Source organism: Camelus ferus, chromosome 6 (assembly GCF_009834535.1).
Source record: "Camelus ferus isolate YT-003-E chromosome 6, BCGSAC_Cfer_1.0, whole genome shotgun sequence".
NCBI lineage: Eukaryota > Metazoa > Chordata > Mammalia > Artiodactyla > Camelidae > Camelus > Camelus ferus.
The window spans coordinates 53,085,872-53,104,290 of record NC_045701.1 but is presented as its reverse complement, the minus strand read 5'-3'; the positions used below and the strand labels follow the sequence as shown (position 1 = coordinate 53,104,290).

Sequence of the window (18,419 nt, the reverse complement as noted above, 5' to 3'; positions counted from 1 at the left end):
GAGTTTATGATTTCACAAATCTTTCAAATTCCTAACCCTCGACAGTATAGGAAAAGTCAGTGTATGAACCATATGTTTGAATCACATCCATTAACACAGAATATATACCCTCTGTCACATTTCAGCTGAAATACACACTCTCACGACATGCATCCCTCAGTTTGAACTTGATAAAAATGAAAAAAATCACAATGTGTACTTGTCTGTCTTTTTTGCTCTAAGTAATTTTTTTAGAGCTACATGTTTTTGTTGGAATATGCCACTCATTCTGTTTGTAGGGCTCAATAATTTGAGCTTGTAAGATTATATCACAAAATATTAATCCATTCTCTTAATAATGGACATTTGAGTTAGTTCAAGTGTGGGTTATTACTAATAAATATTTTTGTATATATAAGCACGCATCATTGTTCTAAATATCTGTTTTCATTTACCTTGTGAGACAAATACCTGGGAGCAGCTGTGTTGGGTAGATATTGCTAAACACTCCTTCATTTTGAGAGAGATTTATTGAGGTATAATTTACATGCCATAAATTTACTCATTTAAATACAAAATTCTTTGGTTTTTGTGTGTGTAAATGTACAGAGTTGTGTCTCCCTCACAATCCCATTTTAGAACAGTTCTATCACAGGAAAAAAAAGATTTCTCAATGCACACTTCATTGGCTTCTTTTGACACAGTCTCTCTTTCTCTTTGAAATGCTTCCATGATATAGATTCCAGTTCAATACACTCTACCATTTTTATAATTGTTTTTGTTGTTGGTTTCTGTTTTTTTTATGAACTCACTGGCCTTTCCTTCTGTAACTCCACTGACGGTTTCTACTCTTTTTTCCAAACGCTTTAGCATTAGTTTGTCTCAGGAATTAGTTCTTTTTCTTTTTCTTTTTTTTTTTTCTCTTTCATAATTTACATTAGTGTTCACTCTCAATGTTGTACATTCTATGGGTTTTGACAAACACATAATGACATGTAACCCCTATAGTATCATACAGATAATCTCATTGCCCTAAAGATCCCTTGTGCTCCATTTATTCATCCCTCCCTCCCTCCCTCTCCCCAAACCCCTGGAAACCATGATCTTTTTATTGTTTCTGTAGCTTTGCCTTTTCCAGAATGTCATTTGGTTGGAGTCATACAGTTTGTAGCCTTTTCAGACTGGCTTCTTTCATTTGGTAATACATCTTTTAAGTTTCTTATATGTCTTTCATGGCTTGCTAGATCTTTTTTTTTTTTTTTTTTTTACTGCACATATATCTTTTAATTTACATATATGTACTGTTCATTGTTTCTAAGAATGTTTAGAGATTTAGCTTTTTAAACTTACATAGTTGTCAAAGGAATAAGGCCAACCCCATAATAAGAATTAACTCAAAAAGATACATACACCCTGCTCTTAACAGCAACATTATTTGTAATTGCCAAGATATGGAAGCATCCTAAGTGCACATCAATAGTTGAATAGATAATGGAAATTATACACACACATAATGGAATACAAATCACCCATAAAAAAGAAGGCTATTTTGCCATTTGTGGCCCTTAATTCACTTTTTTTTTTTCACTTCAAAAAAACAGAATTTTATAACTGGCAGAGACATTTCCATTACATCAAAAACAACAAAATACCTAGAAATAAACTTAACCAAGGAGGTTACCTATACTCTGAAAACCGAAATGACACAAAGAAATAGAAGGATTTTTTGTGCTCTTGGATTAGAAGAATCAGCACTTATCAAAATGGCCAAACTACCCAAAGCAATCCACAGAGCCAAGGCAACCCCCATCAAAATACTAGAGATGTTCCTCAGATGTTCCTCACAGAACTAGAACAAACAATTCCACAATTTGTAAGGAATCACAAAAGACCCCAAACAGCCAAAATAATATTTTGTAGCTCTCTCTTTTTTTTTCTCTCTCTCTCTTTATTCTTTTTGTTCTCTTTTCTTATGGTTTGATGACTAGAGAAGTTTGTTTAACATTTGTTGTAATGTTGGTTTGGTGGTGCTGAAATCTTTTAGCTTTCATTTATCTATGAAGCTTCTGATTTCTCCATCAAGTCTGAATGAGAGCCTTGCTGGATTGAGTTTTCTTGGTTGTAAGTTTCCCCCTTTCATCACTTTAAATATATCACGCCCCTCCCTTCTGGCCTGTAGAGTTTCTGCTGAAAAATCAGCTGATAACCTTACGGCAGTTCCCTTGTATGTTATTTGTTGCTTTTCTCTTGCTAATTTTAATATTTTCTCCTTATCCTTAATTGTTGTCAATTTGATGACTATGTGCCTTGGTGTGTTCCTCTTTGGGTTGATCCTGTGTGGTACTCTCTGCACTTCCAGGACTTGGGTGACTGTTTCCTTTCCCAAATTGGGGAAGTTTTCAGTTATTCTCTCTCCCAAAATTTTCTCAGGTCCTATCTCTCTCTCTTCTCTTTCTGGGACCCGTATAATGTCGAGAATATGAGCGCTTCATGTTATCCCAGAGTTCTCTTAAACTATCCTCATTCCTTTTTATTCTTTTTTCTGTTCTGAAGTAGTGATTTCCACTAATCTGTCTTTTAGCTCATTGATCCGTTCTTCTGCCTCATTGAGTCTATTCTTGGTTCCTTCTAGTGTGTTTTTCAGTTCAGTGATTTTATTCTTCAACTGTTTGGGTATTCTTTATATTTTCCAACTCTTGAGTTCTCTGAACACCTTGGCCATCATTACTTTAAACTCTTTCTCAGATAAGTTACCTATCTCCTCATCACTTACTTCTTCTTCTGGGATTTTATCTTGTGCCTTGGCCTGGGGGGTGTTCCTTTGCCCCGCCTCATATTGTCTGTCTGTCTATGTGTTTGTGAATTCCTTCCAAGGACTTTGGGATTATTGTTTTCTTATTTCTAGCGTCTGCCCCTGGTGGATGAGGCTGGACTAGAGGCTTATGCGGGGTTCCTGGCAGGAGCCGGTACCTGCCCACTGCTGGGTAAAGCTTGGTCCTGGACTTCTGGTGGGTAGGGCTGTGTCTAGAGGCCTTTGTGGGTTAGGAGGTCTGCTGATGGGTGGGGCTGTGTTCCCAGACTTTATGTTGTTTGGCCCGAGGCTTCCCTACAGGCTGTTGGGTGGGGCTGGGTCTTGATGCTAAAGATCCAAGCAAGATGTCAGCCTCCAGGAAAGTTCATGTAGATGAACACTTGTGGAATGTCCGGCACCAGCTTCTATGCCCCCTGAGTGGGCCGCAGCCGTCCCCCACGTCCCCAGGAGACCCTCCAAATCCAGCAGGCAGGTCTGGCCCAGGTTCCTGTGAAATCACTGCCTCTGCCTTGGACCTGGTGCACGTGCTGCATGCTTCTGATGTGAATGGAGTCTCTGTTTCCCCCAGGCCCGTGAGGCTTCTGGAGCCAAGCCCCCTGACCTTCAAAACCAGATGTCCTGGGGTCTCCTTCTCTTCCCAATGCCGGGACCCGAGCTGGGGAGCCTGACGCGGGGCTTGGAGCTCTCACTCCTGTGGGAGGGCCTCTGCAACTTAACAAATCTTCAGCTTGTGGGTCGCCCACAGGGGTGGGGGGTATGGGGCCCAATTATATCGCGAGCACGCCCCTCCTACCGTCCTGCTGTTGTTCCCTCTTTATGTTCCAGTTGCAGAAGATCGTTTTAGCTAGGTTCCAGTCTTTTTTCGATGGTTCTTTAGCATTCAGTTGTGGTTTCATTGCAGTCGCAAGGAGAGGCAAGCTCATGGTCCTACCACTCCGCCATCTTGACTGGAAATCCAAGAAGAACAGATTTTTTAAAACTGCTGATAAATTGGTGAAACTAGATAATAGGTGCACATGATTTCATTATACTATTCTTTGTACTTCTAAGTTTGAAAATTTCTATTATTAAAGATTTTAGAAAATAAAGAAAAAGATGAATTCTTGGTGAATAATTAAAATCTTAGTCATCTCTAAGTAAGCATGGTTTAAAAAACAATAGGAAAAATAATTCCTGGTAAACATAGAATAAGGGAAAAAAAGGAAACTGGACATTTCCAAAAGAATATTCAAGTGAACAAAATAAGCTAATAAAGTAACAATCTCCTCTATTTAGTTCCATTTCTCTCCACATTGGCACCACCAATTTTCTAGAACCCAATCATCTCTTCCATATGATTCTAGTAATATGCAGGCAAATCCCAACTCCTCTTTTTTTAGAACTATCTCTCTTCTGTTTGTATTCGCCATGCCACCTAAGGCAGGCCATGACAAAGTCTCCCGTGATGGATGTGATTTACAGGACTTCAGTTTGTCTTACCAGGTTATGTATTAGCTTTATTTTTCCTGAAGTGACTAAAAGAGGCACCCACATTGCGTAGGGAAGCCCTGTTCGAGTCACCGTACAAGTGGGGACATGGCTCACTCCTCCTGAGCTACGTTGGCTCTTCTCCACTGGTCAGTCCTGGCTTTGTCACTTCATCCCTGACACCAAACTGGGGTCCCACGTTTCTCCCCAGCCTCTTCCCCACCGTCTACTGACTACAGTGACCATAGGCAGAAGTGAATGTTTCAGGTTCTGAAAACTAGCCGATTTCACAGCACAGCTAACAACTAGCCTGATTCAGGATGAAAACTCTCCCTGTACAGACTTCTTCTCTTCAGAGGCAGGGGCTGGGGGACAAGTGCGCCTTGTGCTCTGCCCTCAAGGTCAGCAGATTGAATGTGGCCTTGTGTGCGTTGTGAATGTACAGTGCATGACATCATGCATATTCAGTGGGCTTTCCAACTAGCAGAGTCTCACTGCGACCACAATTTTTCTTTTTAGAAAGGCACTGCTCTTTGACTTCTAAGATTGTTTTATGGTCCTGGTGCTTTTATCTTTTTTTCTGTCTTAGCCATGATTCTTCCTCCTCCTGACTTGCTCCTTTTCCTCTCTTTGTCTCTCCTTCCCTTGTTTTCCTCCACCCTGCCTTCCCCTGTTCTCTCCTCTCCTCCCTTTCCCTTCCTCTCCCTTCCCCTCCTCTCTCCCTCTTTGTTTCCATCTTCCATACATAAAACTGATATTGACTCTCAGTTTTATATGAATAAATGGAAACCTGCTCTGTCGCTTTCGCCAAGTTCCAATCCTGCATCTCCAGCAGACTCCCAGATGTTTATACTTGGACACCCCGTTATTAAATCCAAAATAAAACTCATAATCTCCTAAAGAGATGCTTCTTCCCATTTTCTTTCGCTTTTTAAATGACGCTTTCAGTCTCCAAGCTGCCTAGACTCTGAGCCTCATAGCCATCCTTTGTTCTTTCCTTAACTGCTCCAGTGAGCCAGGCAATGAATTCTGCTCTTTTAGTCTTTAAAATGCACCCTAGCTCATCCCTCCTCTTCATTTCTACCATGGGTCTTGGCCTTTGTTGGGCTGGATTATAATAATGGGCCCTCTATGCTCTTCCATCCTCTATTCATTTTCCCCTTGGGTCCTCTGAGTCTGCTCCCACCCCAGAGGGGTCGCACTCAAACACTGCTTGACTCAGAGCACATCTAAAACCTTGTATGATTATCTAACTGAACCTTCTCTGTGGGAACCCACATCCTCAGGATGGTGTTTGAAACTTTTCATCATTATTTCCACCTGATCTGTCCAAACTCTTCCATTCAGCATCATTTCCTCCCGCCTGTATGTACACAATTTTCATTTCCTGCCCAAACCTTTCCTTGTACTTTCATTCCCACTTAGGATGCCGCAGTCCTTCCTCTCCACCTATCTGTGACCTATCCACTCTCCTCCAAGTCCACGTAAAAACCCTCTTCCTTCGGAAAGGATTTATGGATGAAATGACTGGATGTCTGGTTTTGCTTTAAACTAATCCCATGGGCAGTGGAAAAGTGTGTGGGCAGTATAAATGAGATGGCCTGGCCGTGTGGTGATGTGTTAGGTATATGGGGGTTCATTACCCTGTTCTCTCTACTTTTGTATATGTTTGAAATCTTCCATAGTCAAAAGTTTAAAATGAAAAATGAAACAGAAGCGAGAAGCATGATTATGAAACATGATGTCCTAAACCAGCAGGAATCATCAGCCGTCAGGGAGGATTCCAGCAGGATGGCAGGGTGGTCTCGGGGAGGTCTGCTGAGGAAGAGAAGGCTGGTGGCCACATAATTTCCTGTCAAATTAGACTCCACATGGGCAAGGATTTGTATTGTTCTGTTTATTGCTGTACCCAGCATATGAAATATTTCCGGCCCTCCATAGTGTTCATTGGATGAATTTACTGAATGAATACATGATCTACAGATCAAGGTAGCTCTGACAACAGCCTGCAGATCCATTCTGTAAAAGAAGAAGGAAATGGCCACACTTCTCTTGGCCTCTGATCTGTTCACAGGGTACCATGAAAGCACAGATGTAGGTGTCAAATAGCATCAGATGTCATCTATTCAAAAGATTGTCACAGTGTGCTTCCCACACTCCATGTGTGGATGAAACAGAGGACAAGGAAGCCTCTGCCCCATAGTTTTGTGTGGGGAAGGAGGTACAGACAAGAAAACACCTGGGGCAGATGGAGACATGCAGAGTGAGGCACACAGAGCCATGGTAGGATAGGAGCAGGACCATTGATTCTGGAGGTCCCGGAAGGCTTCCCAGAGCTGAAACTGAAGGATAAATAAAAAGTGGCCTTGTGAAAGGGGAAGAGAACCCTGTTTCTAGCAAAGAAAACAGCTTGGAGAAGAGAGGAACTAATGAAAGTGGTTTGCTCTGAGCAGGTCATTGAGCAAAGGGGATCAGGTGAAGTGGTTGAAAAATGTCAAGAGAGAAGACTGGACAAGAAACAAGAGCCAGTGGGGGAGGGTATGGCTCAGTAGTACAGTGCATGCTTAGCATGCACAAGGTCCTGGGTGCAATCCCTAGTACCTCCATTAGAAAAATAAATAAATATATCAACCTAATTACCTCCCCTCCTCCCTCATTAAAATCTAAAAAACCAACCAAACAAAAAACAAAATAGGAGCCTGATTCTGTAAGGTCTCATAGAGCATTTTAAGGAATGTGAACTTGATACAAAGAGCTAAGAAAAGAGATTGACAAATCTTGGAGGAGCCAGAGTGATGCAATCAGATTTTGCATTTTAGAAAGTTCAGTCTGGCTCAAGTGCAGAGAATGGGTAGAAGGGCCGGGGAGTGGAGGCTGGAGACAGCAAAAGGAGTTACAAACCTGTTGCAATCCTTTTAGAGAGAGGTGATTGTGACCTCATCCAAGGATAGACTGGGGATGCAGACGTTCTGGGTGGATGGTGAGACCCTTCTTCAAAGTAGGAAATGAAGTAGGTATCCATTCGTGTGGAACTTTCCTCACTTGAATGCAAGTTATTTGCCCCAAATAGCCTTTATTTGAGAAAACAAAGAAATGTCTTTGAAATGCTCCTACTATATAGAGTGCCTAATTTTGGAATAGATTGCAATTTGAAGAAGAAAAAACTGGTGGCCTAAGAATGAGGAAGTTGGATTCTGGTCTTTAAGTGCTGTTTTGATTATTCTGTTAACCTTGTTATATACTTATGTATATAAGTTCCTCCATTGCTTTAGTTCATTGTCTCCAATCATGGAGGTTGATTTTCTTGAATACTTCATGTTCCTTGATTGTGGGTTTAGCTTTGTGGTTGAGTTTCCCTGTTAGATTTTCTGCCGCCTCTGTTTGCATGGTTTGCCTGGGAAAGAGGCAAGAGTTGCCCTTGTGGCTTGCGTCCTGGCCTGCTTTCGGGAAGGGGAAGTGCAGGGTGTGCCACCTGGCAGGGCACCTTAGTGACTGGTTTGTTAGATATTGGTACTCACCACTCCCTCCTGAGGTCAGGGCCTGCTGCCCTGTCTCTGACCTGGTGGAGCCCCATCACTGCTGCCTGGCTGCTGTTGCTATGGTATCTACTTCCTGTCTGTAGCCGGGACCTCTTTCTGCTGCACGTTTGTGCAGCCTCCAGGTGTACATCCCTCCCCCTGCAGTCTCCTCCTACCTTTCTCGGCAATCTCAGATGAGTCTAGTCTACAGATTTCCTTTTCAATCCAACCTCCTCACTCTTATTTTTCAAATTATTTATGACTAAATTCTTAATCTCATTTTTAAGCACAATTATTTCTAGAAATTTGGACGAAACTACAACTTGTGCTTGGTCTACCATTTTGAAGTGAAAGTCTCAGTTTGGCGGGTGGGGAGGGTATAACTTAGTGGTAGAGCGCATGCTTAGCATGCACAAGGTCCTGGGTTCAATCCCCAGTGCCTCCATTAACAATAAACAAATAAATAAACCTAATCCCCACCCCCACCCCCGCCACCGCCAAACACACACACACAATTTAAAAAAAAAAAGGTAAGAAAGAAAGTCTCAAATAGGACAAAACCAGCCAGGTATCTCAGAAGCCAACCCTCTGATGGCCATTGGGATGAGTGTTTATTCACCCGTCTTCTCCCAAAGTGCAGTAAGAGGAGGATGTGAACGTTTGGTGAAGAAGCAGGGACAATTAATTTTCTTAAAGCTGGCTTCTTGTTAATCTGAGTGGGGAGTTAGAAGTTTGCATCCAAAAGAATAAAAGAATATTTTTTGATCTTTGGGAAATGGGTCACTCAAAGTCAGAAACACAAGGTCAGGAAAATATCTCCACGCACTTGCCTGTCAAAGTTTGAAATTACCTAATCCCCAGGTGAGTGAATTTCAAGCCCTGTATCTGGCAGGGCTCCTCCTCTAGGCTGAGAAGCTATTTGGCTCCAGGCAGCTGGAGAATCCAATCCAGCTGAGCAGGGGGAGGCTTGCTGGAGAGCTAGCCAGGTGCACTACTTGCTCAGAGCTACACATGGGGAGAGTGGATTGCACATGGGTGAGGGACAGCCTGAGGGCTGACTCATCAGAGCAGAGAGGATTTGGAGGGCTCTGGAATTCTCATTAGGCCTTGGTGGTAAGATGAAATTTTGGCTTTGATCCTCTGGGCAGGGTCAGACCCTGTTGAGAGAGATGCCAGTCAGAGGCTACTCTATTTCACAGAGAAGGGGAAAAACTGTAAAATCCTGAACAAGGAAAGAAACCTTTTAAAGCTCTTTTTTTTTTTTTTTTTTAAGGGAAGTGTCAGTCTATACAGGTACAGTGTAAACAGGATTGAATAACTTAGTTAAGAAATCACTGCTTTGTTTCCCTTCAAGAAGCTGTATAAAAAGATTCAGGACCATGTGACCATTTTCCAAAATTTAAATGTGCGTGGCCTACACAGGTGTGGGGGTGGGGAAGCGGGTTGGGTGACGGCATGAAAGAGTTAACTATGGTGCTTAAACTTCAGAGCCCTCGCTTGCGCTTGCGGGAGTGGGAGGGGGTGCTTCTAGGGCCCTGATGGTGTGTTCACCTGGTCACATGGTTTTGTAAAATTTGCAGGAGTAAAATCAATGCCTCTTTCTATGCTGACTTCCCTCCATCACCAGCCCTTTGTATTACATGGCAGCCAAGGGTGGTTTGGGATCTGGCTAAAGAAATATTCAATTAAAGATATACACTGAGTTTGGGTTCAGTGTGACATATTTATATAGTTTGCAGGCACTCTGGGTACAGTTATTTCTGGCTGTTTGAATGTAGGAATGGCTTTCAGGAATGCTCTTTTTTAAATTTTAAATTGAAATATAACTCATATATCATAAAATTGATCCTTTTGAAGCATACCATTCAGTGATTTTAGTATATTCAGAGAGTTGTGCAACTATCACAGTGATTTAATTCTAGAACATTTTCGTCACTCCCCAAAAGAAACCCCATCAGTAGTCACTACCATTCTCTCCCTCCCTTCACCAGCTGATCCTAATCTCTAAATCCCCTCCTAATCTACTTTCTGCCTCTGAATTTGCTTATTCTGGACATTTCGTGTAAATGGAATCATACAATCTCTGTCTTTTGTGTCTGGCTTTTTTTCACTGAGCACAGGGTTTTTGAGTTTCATCCATGTTGTAGCATGAATCAGTACGTTATTCCTTTTTATGCCCAAATAATACTCCATTTTGTTCATCCACTCATCAGTTAATTGACACTTGGGTTGTTTCCAGGAATGCTCTTCCTAACCAGTGGGTTAAGTCAACCAGCATGAGAGGCCAGCGGTGGTATCATGCTATGAACATGGCCCAGGGTGCCTGATGCCAGGAGTGTGAAGGTTATGGAGGAGAAACAGATTTGAAATGGAGTCAGAAACTACTGTACTAGAGGAATGACTAAATCTGTCTATTGTCTCAACAGAAGTGATACTACAAAATTGTCAGAGGCTATTAAAATATTTGCAGGCAAAAAAATCTAGAAATACGCATCATAGAGGTATGTCAGGTAGTTAATTAAAACATCATTTTTCTGGATTGGGGCATATTTTTGATAATTATCACTTTTTAAAAATGTGTGATTTGTGATTTAGTTTCTCATTTTTAATTTAAAAAACTTTGAAATCTAATTATTTTTAAATTTTTCTTTCTTTTCTTAAAGCCCTCAGAGTCATATATATAAGCTTCAAACTCCTCAAAAGCAGGACCCACCCTGCCCTAGGGCAACACGTTCAACCCACTTCCTTGCTGGACGCTTAGAGGTGGTCAGGAGCTCTCGCGAGGGGTTTCCTCCCAGGGAATTACAGCAAGCTGCTCACTTTGTGGTTTTTCTACCTTTTTATTGTCCACCCTTTTCTTTTTCATTTCAGGAGCACTTTCAGGGGAAATTAGCTTATGCAACACCTTTACTACATGTACGATTCCTTGAAGAGTTGCTGTAATTGACTGAATATTGTTCAGCAATGATTTCCCTCTCCGCTCCCCTCCCCTTTGGGGTGGAGTCTACTTCGCTATCCTTCAGCCGCTGGGTTTGGTCATGTGACTTGCTTTCGCCAATGGGATGTGGATAGAGAAGTCCACGTGACAGTTCCGAGCAGCAGCTTCAGAGGCTTAGCAGGTTGTCCCGTTAGCTCAAGCTCTGGAAGCCCGAGGTCCTTCAGCGTGGCTCCTGGAAGAAGATGTGCAGGACAGACGTGCATCCTGAAACCTACATTCAGCCTAAAGAGGAGCAATTGTCGCTGACCTGCAGACCGTGAGTGAGAAGCAGACCTTTGTTATTCTAAGCTACTGACCTGGGGGCTGTCTGAAACAGTAGAATTGCAGCAAGACCTGACTGATACAGTTGCACATTTCCAGTTTGAACAGCAGAGCTGGTATCATTTATCTCTCAGGAGGCAGTTAGGCTTAGCCCCAAAGCCTAGCTAATATTTATCTCTCAGGAGGCAGCTGAGCTTAGTCCCAAAGTTCAAACTTCCAAGATCTCTGACAGTAGATCCCAATACCTTACCTTTCCGGGTTCCCACTTCACACGCTTCTGCCTTTCGAGGAAGTCATTTTCTGAGTGGAGTTTATGTCTCATTTTTCTCTCCTCCCTTCAACTATAATTTACGTACAAATTATTTCACTGTTTCCACTTTCTATCATTGTATTTTTGTCACTTCAATTAAACTCCTTCCAGGTGTAGCCCACTACGCTTCCCCAGCCCTCTAATCTGTAGCTTCAATTTGGCAACCTAATCAAAAGTCTAAACAAATTTTGGGAGTCTTTAATCAAGTAGTTTTACTTTCAGAAATTTACCTGAAAGAATAATCACACAAATATGTTAAAATGTATGTACAAGGATTAAAAATATAGCAAACAAATTTTTGTTCCTTTTTTTTTTTTGGCTGAGTACTATATCATATATATTACATACACCACATTTTCTTTATCTATTCATCTGTTGATAGACACTTAGGTTGCTTCCATATCTTGGCCATTGTAAATAGTACTGCTATGAGCACTGGTGTGCATGTATTTCTTCAAATTAATGGGTTTTTTTCTTTTGGATGTATACTCATGAGTGTAATTGCTGGATCATATAGTAGTTCTATTTTTAATTTCTTGAGAAACCTCCATACCGTTTCCCACAGTGGCTGCAACAATTTACATTCCCACCAACAGTGTATAAGGGTTCCCTTTTCTCCACATCCTCACCAGCATTTGTTATTTACAGACTTTTTGATGATAGCCCTTCTGACAGGTGTGAGGAGCAGTTTATAGAAGTTTTGATTTGCAATTCCCTGATGATTACTGATCTTGAGCACCTTTTCTTATAGCCTGTTGGCCATCTGCATTTCCTCTTTGGAAAAAATTCTGTTCAGTTCTTCTGCCCATTTTTTAGTTGGGTTGTTTGTTTTTTGGTGTTGAATTGTATGAGTTGTTTATATATGTTGAATATTAATCCCCTATTGGTCATATCATTTGCAAATATTTTCTCCCATTCAGTAGGTTGTCTTTTCACTTTGTTGATGGTTTCCTTTGCTGTGCAAAAGCTTTTAAGTTTAGTTAGGTCTCATTTGTCTATTTTCGCTTTTATTTCCTTTGCTTTAAGAGATGGATCCAAAAAAAATCCTGCTGAAATTTATGTCAAAGAGTGTTCTGCCTATGTTTTCCTCTAGGAGTTCTATAGTATCTGGTCTTACATTTAGGTCTTTAATCCATTTCGAGTTTATTTTTGTATATGGTGTTAGAGAATGTTCTAATTTCATTCTTTCACATGCAGCTGTCCAGCTTTCCCAGCACCACTTATTGAAGAGACTGTCTTTTCTCTATTGTATATTTTTGCCTCCTTCATCATAGATTGACCATAAGTGTGTGGGTTTATTTCTGGACTTTCTATCCTGTTCCATTGGTCTATATGTCTGTTTTTTCTGCAAGTACCATACTGCTTTGATGGCTGTGGCTTTGTAGTATAGTCTGAAATCAGGGAACATGATTCCTCCAGCTCTGTTCTTCTTTCTCAAGACTGTTTTGGTTGAGGTCTTTTGTGTTTCCATACAAATTTTAAAATTATTTGTTCCAGTTATGTGAAAAATACCATTGGTTTTTAGATAAGGATTGCATTGAATCTGTAGATTGCCTTGGATAGTATGACCATTTTAACAATATTGATTATTCTAAGACAAGAATGAAATTTTGCCATTTGCAGCAACATGGATGGACTTGGAGGGTATTATGCTAAATGAAATAAGTCAGAGAAAGACAAATACTGTATGATATTGCTTATATGTGGAATCTAAAAAATACAACAAACTAGTGAATATAACAAAAAAGAAGCAGACTCACAGATATCAAGAACAAACTAGTAATTACCAGTGGGGAGAGGGAAGCAGGGAGGGGCAGTATAGGGGGTACTGGATTAAGAGGAACAAACAATTAGGTATAAAATAAGCTACAAGGATATATTATACAACATGAGGAATATTGCCAATGTTTTATAATAGCTATAATTAGAGTATAACCTTTCAAAATTGTGAATCACTATATGGTACACCTGTAACATATAATGTTGTACAGGAGCTATACTTCAGTAAAAAAATAATAATAATTTAAAATTTTTAATAAATAAAAACAAAGAAAGAAAAAAGAAACAACTTACATGCCAGCTACAGGAGATTGGTTAAATAAGATATGTCAATAGAATGGAATAGTCACAGTGTAACCATTAAAAGTGATACAGTAAAAATCTGTTTATTGACATAGAAAAAAGAGGGTTACCCAACAGAATGAACACTATAATCTCATTTTGTGAACACAAAATATATGTATATGTCTAGAAAGATATGTGCCAGTCATTTACTGAGGTTATATCTGGTTGTTAGAGTTATGGGTGTTTTTTTTTTTTATCAATTTCATTTTGCTTATATTTTTTTGTCTTCTTTTACTAGCCATATTTTCTAATATTCTGCAAAAAACATGTTTTACTTTTGCAGTAAAAACAAATGTGTTGTTATTTTGACCCTTAGCAACTCCTTTAGATGGATTAAGAGGACCTCTTTTTCTTTTGCTTTTGGATTTTTTATTTAATTTCATAGATTCTCAGGGATTGGGAATAAAGGTTGGGGTTTAACACAAAGAAGATGACAAGGATGATGAGGGAGGTGGTTCTGTTCATAAAGAAAACAGCAAAGGTCCAGGCATGTATATATATAGAGAGAGGGCATGAAATGCAAGATTGCCAAAGTGATGAAGGCGGCACAGGTAAGATGGATATCCTCCTTCCTATAACAGTTTAAAAAAAAAAAGTTAAGCAGATGCTGATGAGCTTGAGGTTTGCATTTCCTGACAGAGTCCAAAGCAACACAAGGTGGTTGCTTTCCATCCCCAAAGGCCTGGAGGTTCTTTTACTGTAGAGTGTTAGTTGGGGAGGAAGGGGCAGATCCATCTGAGAGAATTTTCAATTCATTATATTTTCCCCATGAGTCAGTAATGAGCAACCTTTCATTGCTTGAGGATCAACTTAGGAAAAATAAAATCTCTGAGAGGCTTACATGACATGTAGCAGGTCACACAGGAAGCTGGTGGTGAAGTCAGACTTTCAGCCCCACATGTATTCCACCCATGTTATTTCAATAATTTCTGAGAAGACCTATGATGGTGGCAGCAGTGGCAAAGTTAACCCAGAGTTGGAGAAACAAGCCATCCTCATTCTAGACTTCTGGCTGAGTCATGTGGCCCCACCACACAGATAGATTGTTCCTAGAGAAAATTGTGGAACACTTGATGAATTTGTGTGCCATCCCTGGGCAGGGGCAGTGCTCATCTCTGATGAATTTGTGTGCCATCCCTGGGCAGGGGCGGCGCTCATCTCTGTATCCTTCCAGTTCTAGTACGTGCTCTGCTAAAGCAAGTACAGAAGGAACTCTCATTGTCAACCACGGCTTGGGCTCTCTACTTTTTTCAGAGAAGGGGCAATTCCAGATTGTGTTCCCCTTCTGAAATAAACAATGGTAAAGAAATAAAATCTAAATAAATGGCAATGTCCTACTGTATAGCACAGGGAACTATATTCAACACTTTGTAGTGGCCTATAAAGAAAAAGAACACAAAAAGGAATATACACATATGTGTAAGTGAATCACTATGCTGTATACCAGAAACTAACAGAACATAGTAAATCAATCCTACGTCAATAAAAAAAGAAATAAAATCAATAAAATGAAAAAGATAAAATGTAGGAAGAGAGACATGATAGTGACATATGCTGAGATAAAATTGTTCAACAGTATGATCAGCTGAGAAAGATCACAGAGTAAGACTGAACAAAGGACATTACAGCAGCAGCAGAGGATAGAGCTGGGTTTCTTCACAGCAGGTGCTTCTTACAGGCTGAGCATCCCTCCTGGAAAGGCACAGATGCTCTGACTTGACGATGAGGGAGCAGAAGAGACAATCTAGTGGGGAGCTGAAGGAGCCCATGATGTGTCTCTCTTCCTGGCTCTGAGTTCAGTGAGGTCAGCTATAGCGGGAGCATTTACTCCACACAAATCAGCAAAAGCTATAAATCAGGGCTCTTTTCCTTAGAGAACTAGTTGTTAAACCTTGACCAGCACATCACTGCAATAAACCGTGATGCTCTTTCAGGGGAAGATCCAGGGAATAGCAAGTAGTCCTGGCAGAAGTCCACAAGCATACAAACCCTTCCCCCAACCACTTCATCTCCCTTCCCCCTGCCCACTGAGGGCCCCCACGTCTCCCTGAAAATCCGCCTCCCCACTTTCTTGTCATGCCAAGCAGAAAGCTTCCCAGGGGCTCTTAGAGAAGGCCTGAAAACAGGGTACGTTCTCAAGGAGAAGCAAAAGAATGAATGAAAATATGACTCCGGCCACGCACAGGGCATGCCATCTCTAAGTACAAAGTGAAACTTGAACTATCCCTCTGAACTTACAAGGAACATATAAAGGAAATCAAAAGGATTCTTAATGGCACTTGAATCTGTAGAAGAGCAAGTCTAACTTCCTTTATACTTTTTCTCCAACATCTGCTACTCTGACTTGAGTAGAATTGCAGATGGTCTTTTGTAACCTTTTTAAAAATGTCTAGAGAAAGAGCTTAGCTTTCAAAATAGAATTATTAAAATAATTCAGGGTAAGATGTAAAATCTGTCACTTTTTCCCAAATCATCAACTCTTCCTGCATTGTCGTAATTTCTCATAAGCTTAGTTACTACCCCCCAACCCCGCCTCCTGGGCTGCACTTCTGTAATAAAGGAGGCTCAAGGAACATGATTCTTTCCCACTGGGATGCAGTGGGATGAAGGCAAGGGAGTGGGGAGAGAGAGAGAATGACTAGGCAGCCATGTTGAAATGACATCCTGTTTTATTGTCCACTTTGCATGGTTGTCATTTTTCATGCTGGTGTCTTTAAGTCTTGCACCTATGATTCTCGGTGCTGTCTGTAACATCCCTATAAGAACAATTAAAAGTTTATTTTAATGGCTATAATATGGAAAGATAAATAAGAAAAACAAGCTCCAGATCCTGAGAAATCTTCAAAAAAGATAAACTCTTCAGTGAAAAATAATGCTTTAATGTTTTCATTATAAAAGCATCTGTGCATATTAAAGACTACATGGAAGCAAAGCCCAAAATAGCTAATTCCACAGGATTCAGAGTTTTCATTTTCTACCATGTAGTGTTTCCGGGTGCATTTGGGTCAGACTCTCTCTAATGTCTGTTTATGTGCGTGTGCTTGCATTTGTTCATATATGGAGCAGAAGATGCAAATGTGCAGCCTTTGGGCCAAAAAACAAAAAAAAAATATCTGGCATGGTTTATTTGGTTCGTGCAATATATTTATAATTTAAATTCAATTTTAACATGCAGAAATGAAGCCATTTCACATGAAATCCAGATTTAGAATTTTTCTTGAGAAATTGAACTGCATTCCCAAACATCCGTTGCTGAGAAGAGGCAGTCACCCTCAGAAGGGGTGTGTGCTTGCCAACTTGAAAATTGTCCCAGTGCAGTTTCTCTTACTGGTTTATGCTGCCTGTTTGGCTCCTGTAGGTATTTAAATTTGATACTCTTGATGTAAAGTTTTTTTTTTACATTATTGCACTCATTTTGTACGTTTAGCGCTTTTCTCTAAGCAGTATCTCACTTCCTTTCCATATGTGTTCTCTCTGATGGTATCAAGTATATAACAGTATGAAGAGCAAGGTTATATTATTTGTAGTATTTCCTTCCCATTTTTTTCTATGCAGAAGTCCTTTTTAATAGTGGGAATTATACTGCACATACAGTTTCATATCCAGCTTTTTTCACTTTTCCTTGTATTATAAATACTTCCATTACTCATCAAATACATGCAGCTTAGTTAACTTAGTCTTCCCCCCATGGTTACCTATTTAGGTTTTCCTTTTTCTGTCATAATTATGTTACAATGAGTATCTTTGTCTGAAAGCTTTTTTCTATGCTGATTCTTCTGCTAGGATATATTCATAGAAATGGGCTATGCCAAAAAGGAGGGTTTAGACAACCGTCTATGATCCAGACCTCAGAGCTGAATCCTGAACTAGGTGTACCCACTGGATACAGGTTTTCGTTTTCCAGTGTGTAGTGTTTTCAGGTCCAAAGTCCTAATGAGGCTGGTGATCTGGGAGGCCACTTTAAATTTTCTGCCATGGACAATTTCTTCATTTCTTTATCTTTCTCCCCTGTTCATCTTACCACCTTGAAGTTCCTCTTGAAAAAGATTTGTCCAGAGCCTACGGTCCTGAATCTGAATCATTTATTTCACTCACAGAAGCGTGTAACCAAACTAGAAACCAGGTACCACGAGCCTGGACTGTGGGACTGAATTAAAACCACCCAAGACAGGAAGGAGAGGCTGACGTGGCCACTCAGACATCCGAGCCAAGGGCAACATGGAGAGAGGCCTGTGCTCACTGCCTGGAGCTATTTACTAGTAACGTGGAGTCAAACATATTTTCATGTATTTCTTACTGTGAATACTTCATGAAGCCAAAGTTTGAAGGGAAAGGAGAAATATGAAAATCTGAAACCTCATTTGAATAAATGAATATACTTAGCTACAGCAATCTACAATCAAACTTGAAGGGAGCAGTTGTTTCTAGGTTGAATTTGAAATTTATTTCATTAAAGGTATTTCTATTAGTTTCTACCTTTGGACTTTAGGATTTGATTCTGGTGTTTTTACTGCCCAGGAAACTGAGAGGTGGAGCATGAAAGTTATAGTTGTTCCTGACTCAAAATATGTTAATGTAAGTATCGACCTTCGCATCAGGGCTAGTAAACCTTGCCAAATCCTAGCTTGCTGTGTACAGTCTGCAAGCTAAGAATATTTATTTGTCTGTGTGTTTAATATAAGCTTTTTCCATCAAAGTCTTAGTTCCCTAAGGGTAGTGAGTGCACCTTTCTTTTTCATGTGTCAATCTAAGTTCATAATAAGCACTTAACAAATTGTTCTTTAATAAGTGATGTCTATCTATATATGTAATATTTATCAATGTATAAATGACACTGTTTAGAGTAGGCTCAATTACCATGGGCATCTAAAATTTATGAAATATTTTTATTTATATTTTAATGGCTTTTCATAAAAATATGTCATCTAGAATACATTCCCATATGTAAAA

The 18,419-nt window shown here is 40.2% G+C and overlaps 1 pseudogene; it reads right to left on the bottom strand.

Annotated features, from left to right (window-relative positions):
• Window positions 1-14,524: 14,524 nt before the first annotated feature.
• On the bottom strand, window positions 14,525-14,667 carry LOC116664504 (annotated as a pseudogene).
• Window positions 14,668-18,419: the final 3,752 nt, after the last annotated feature.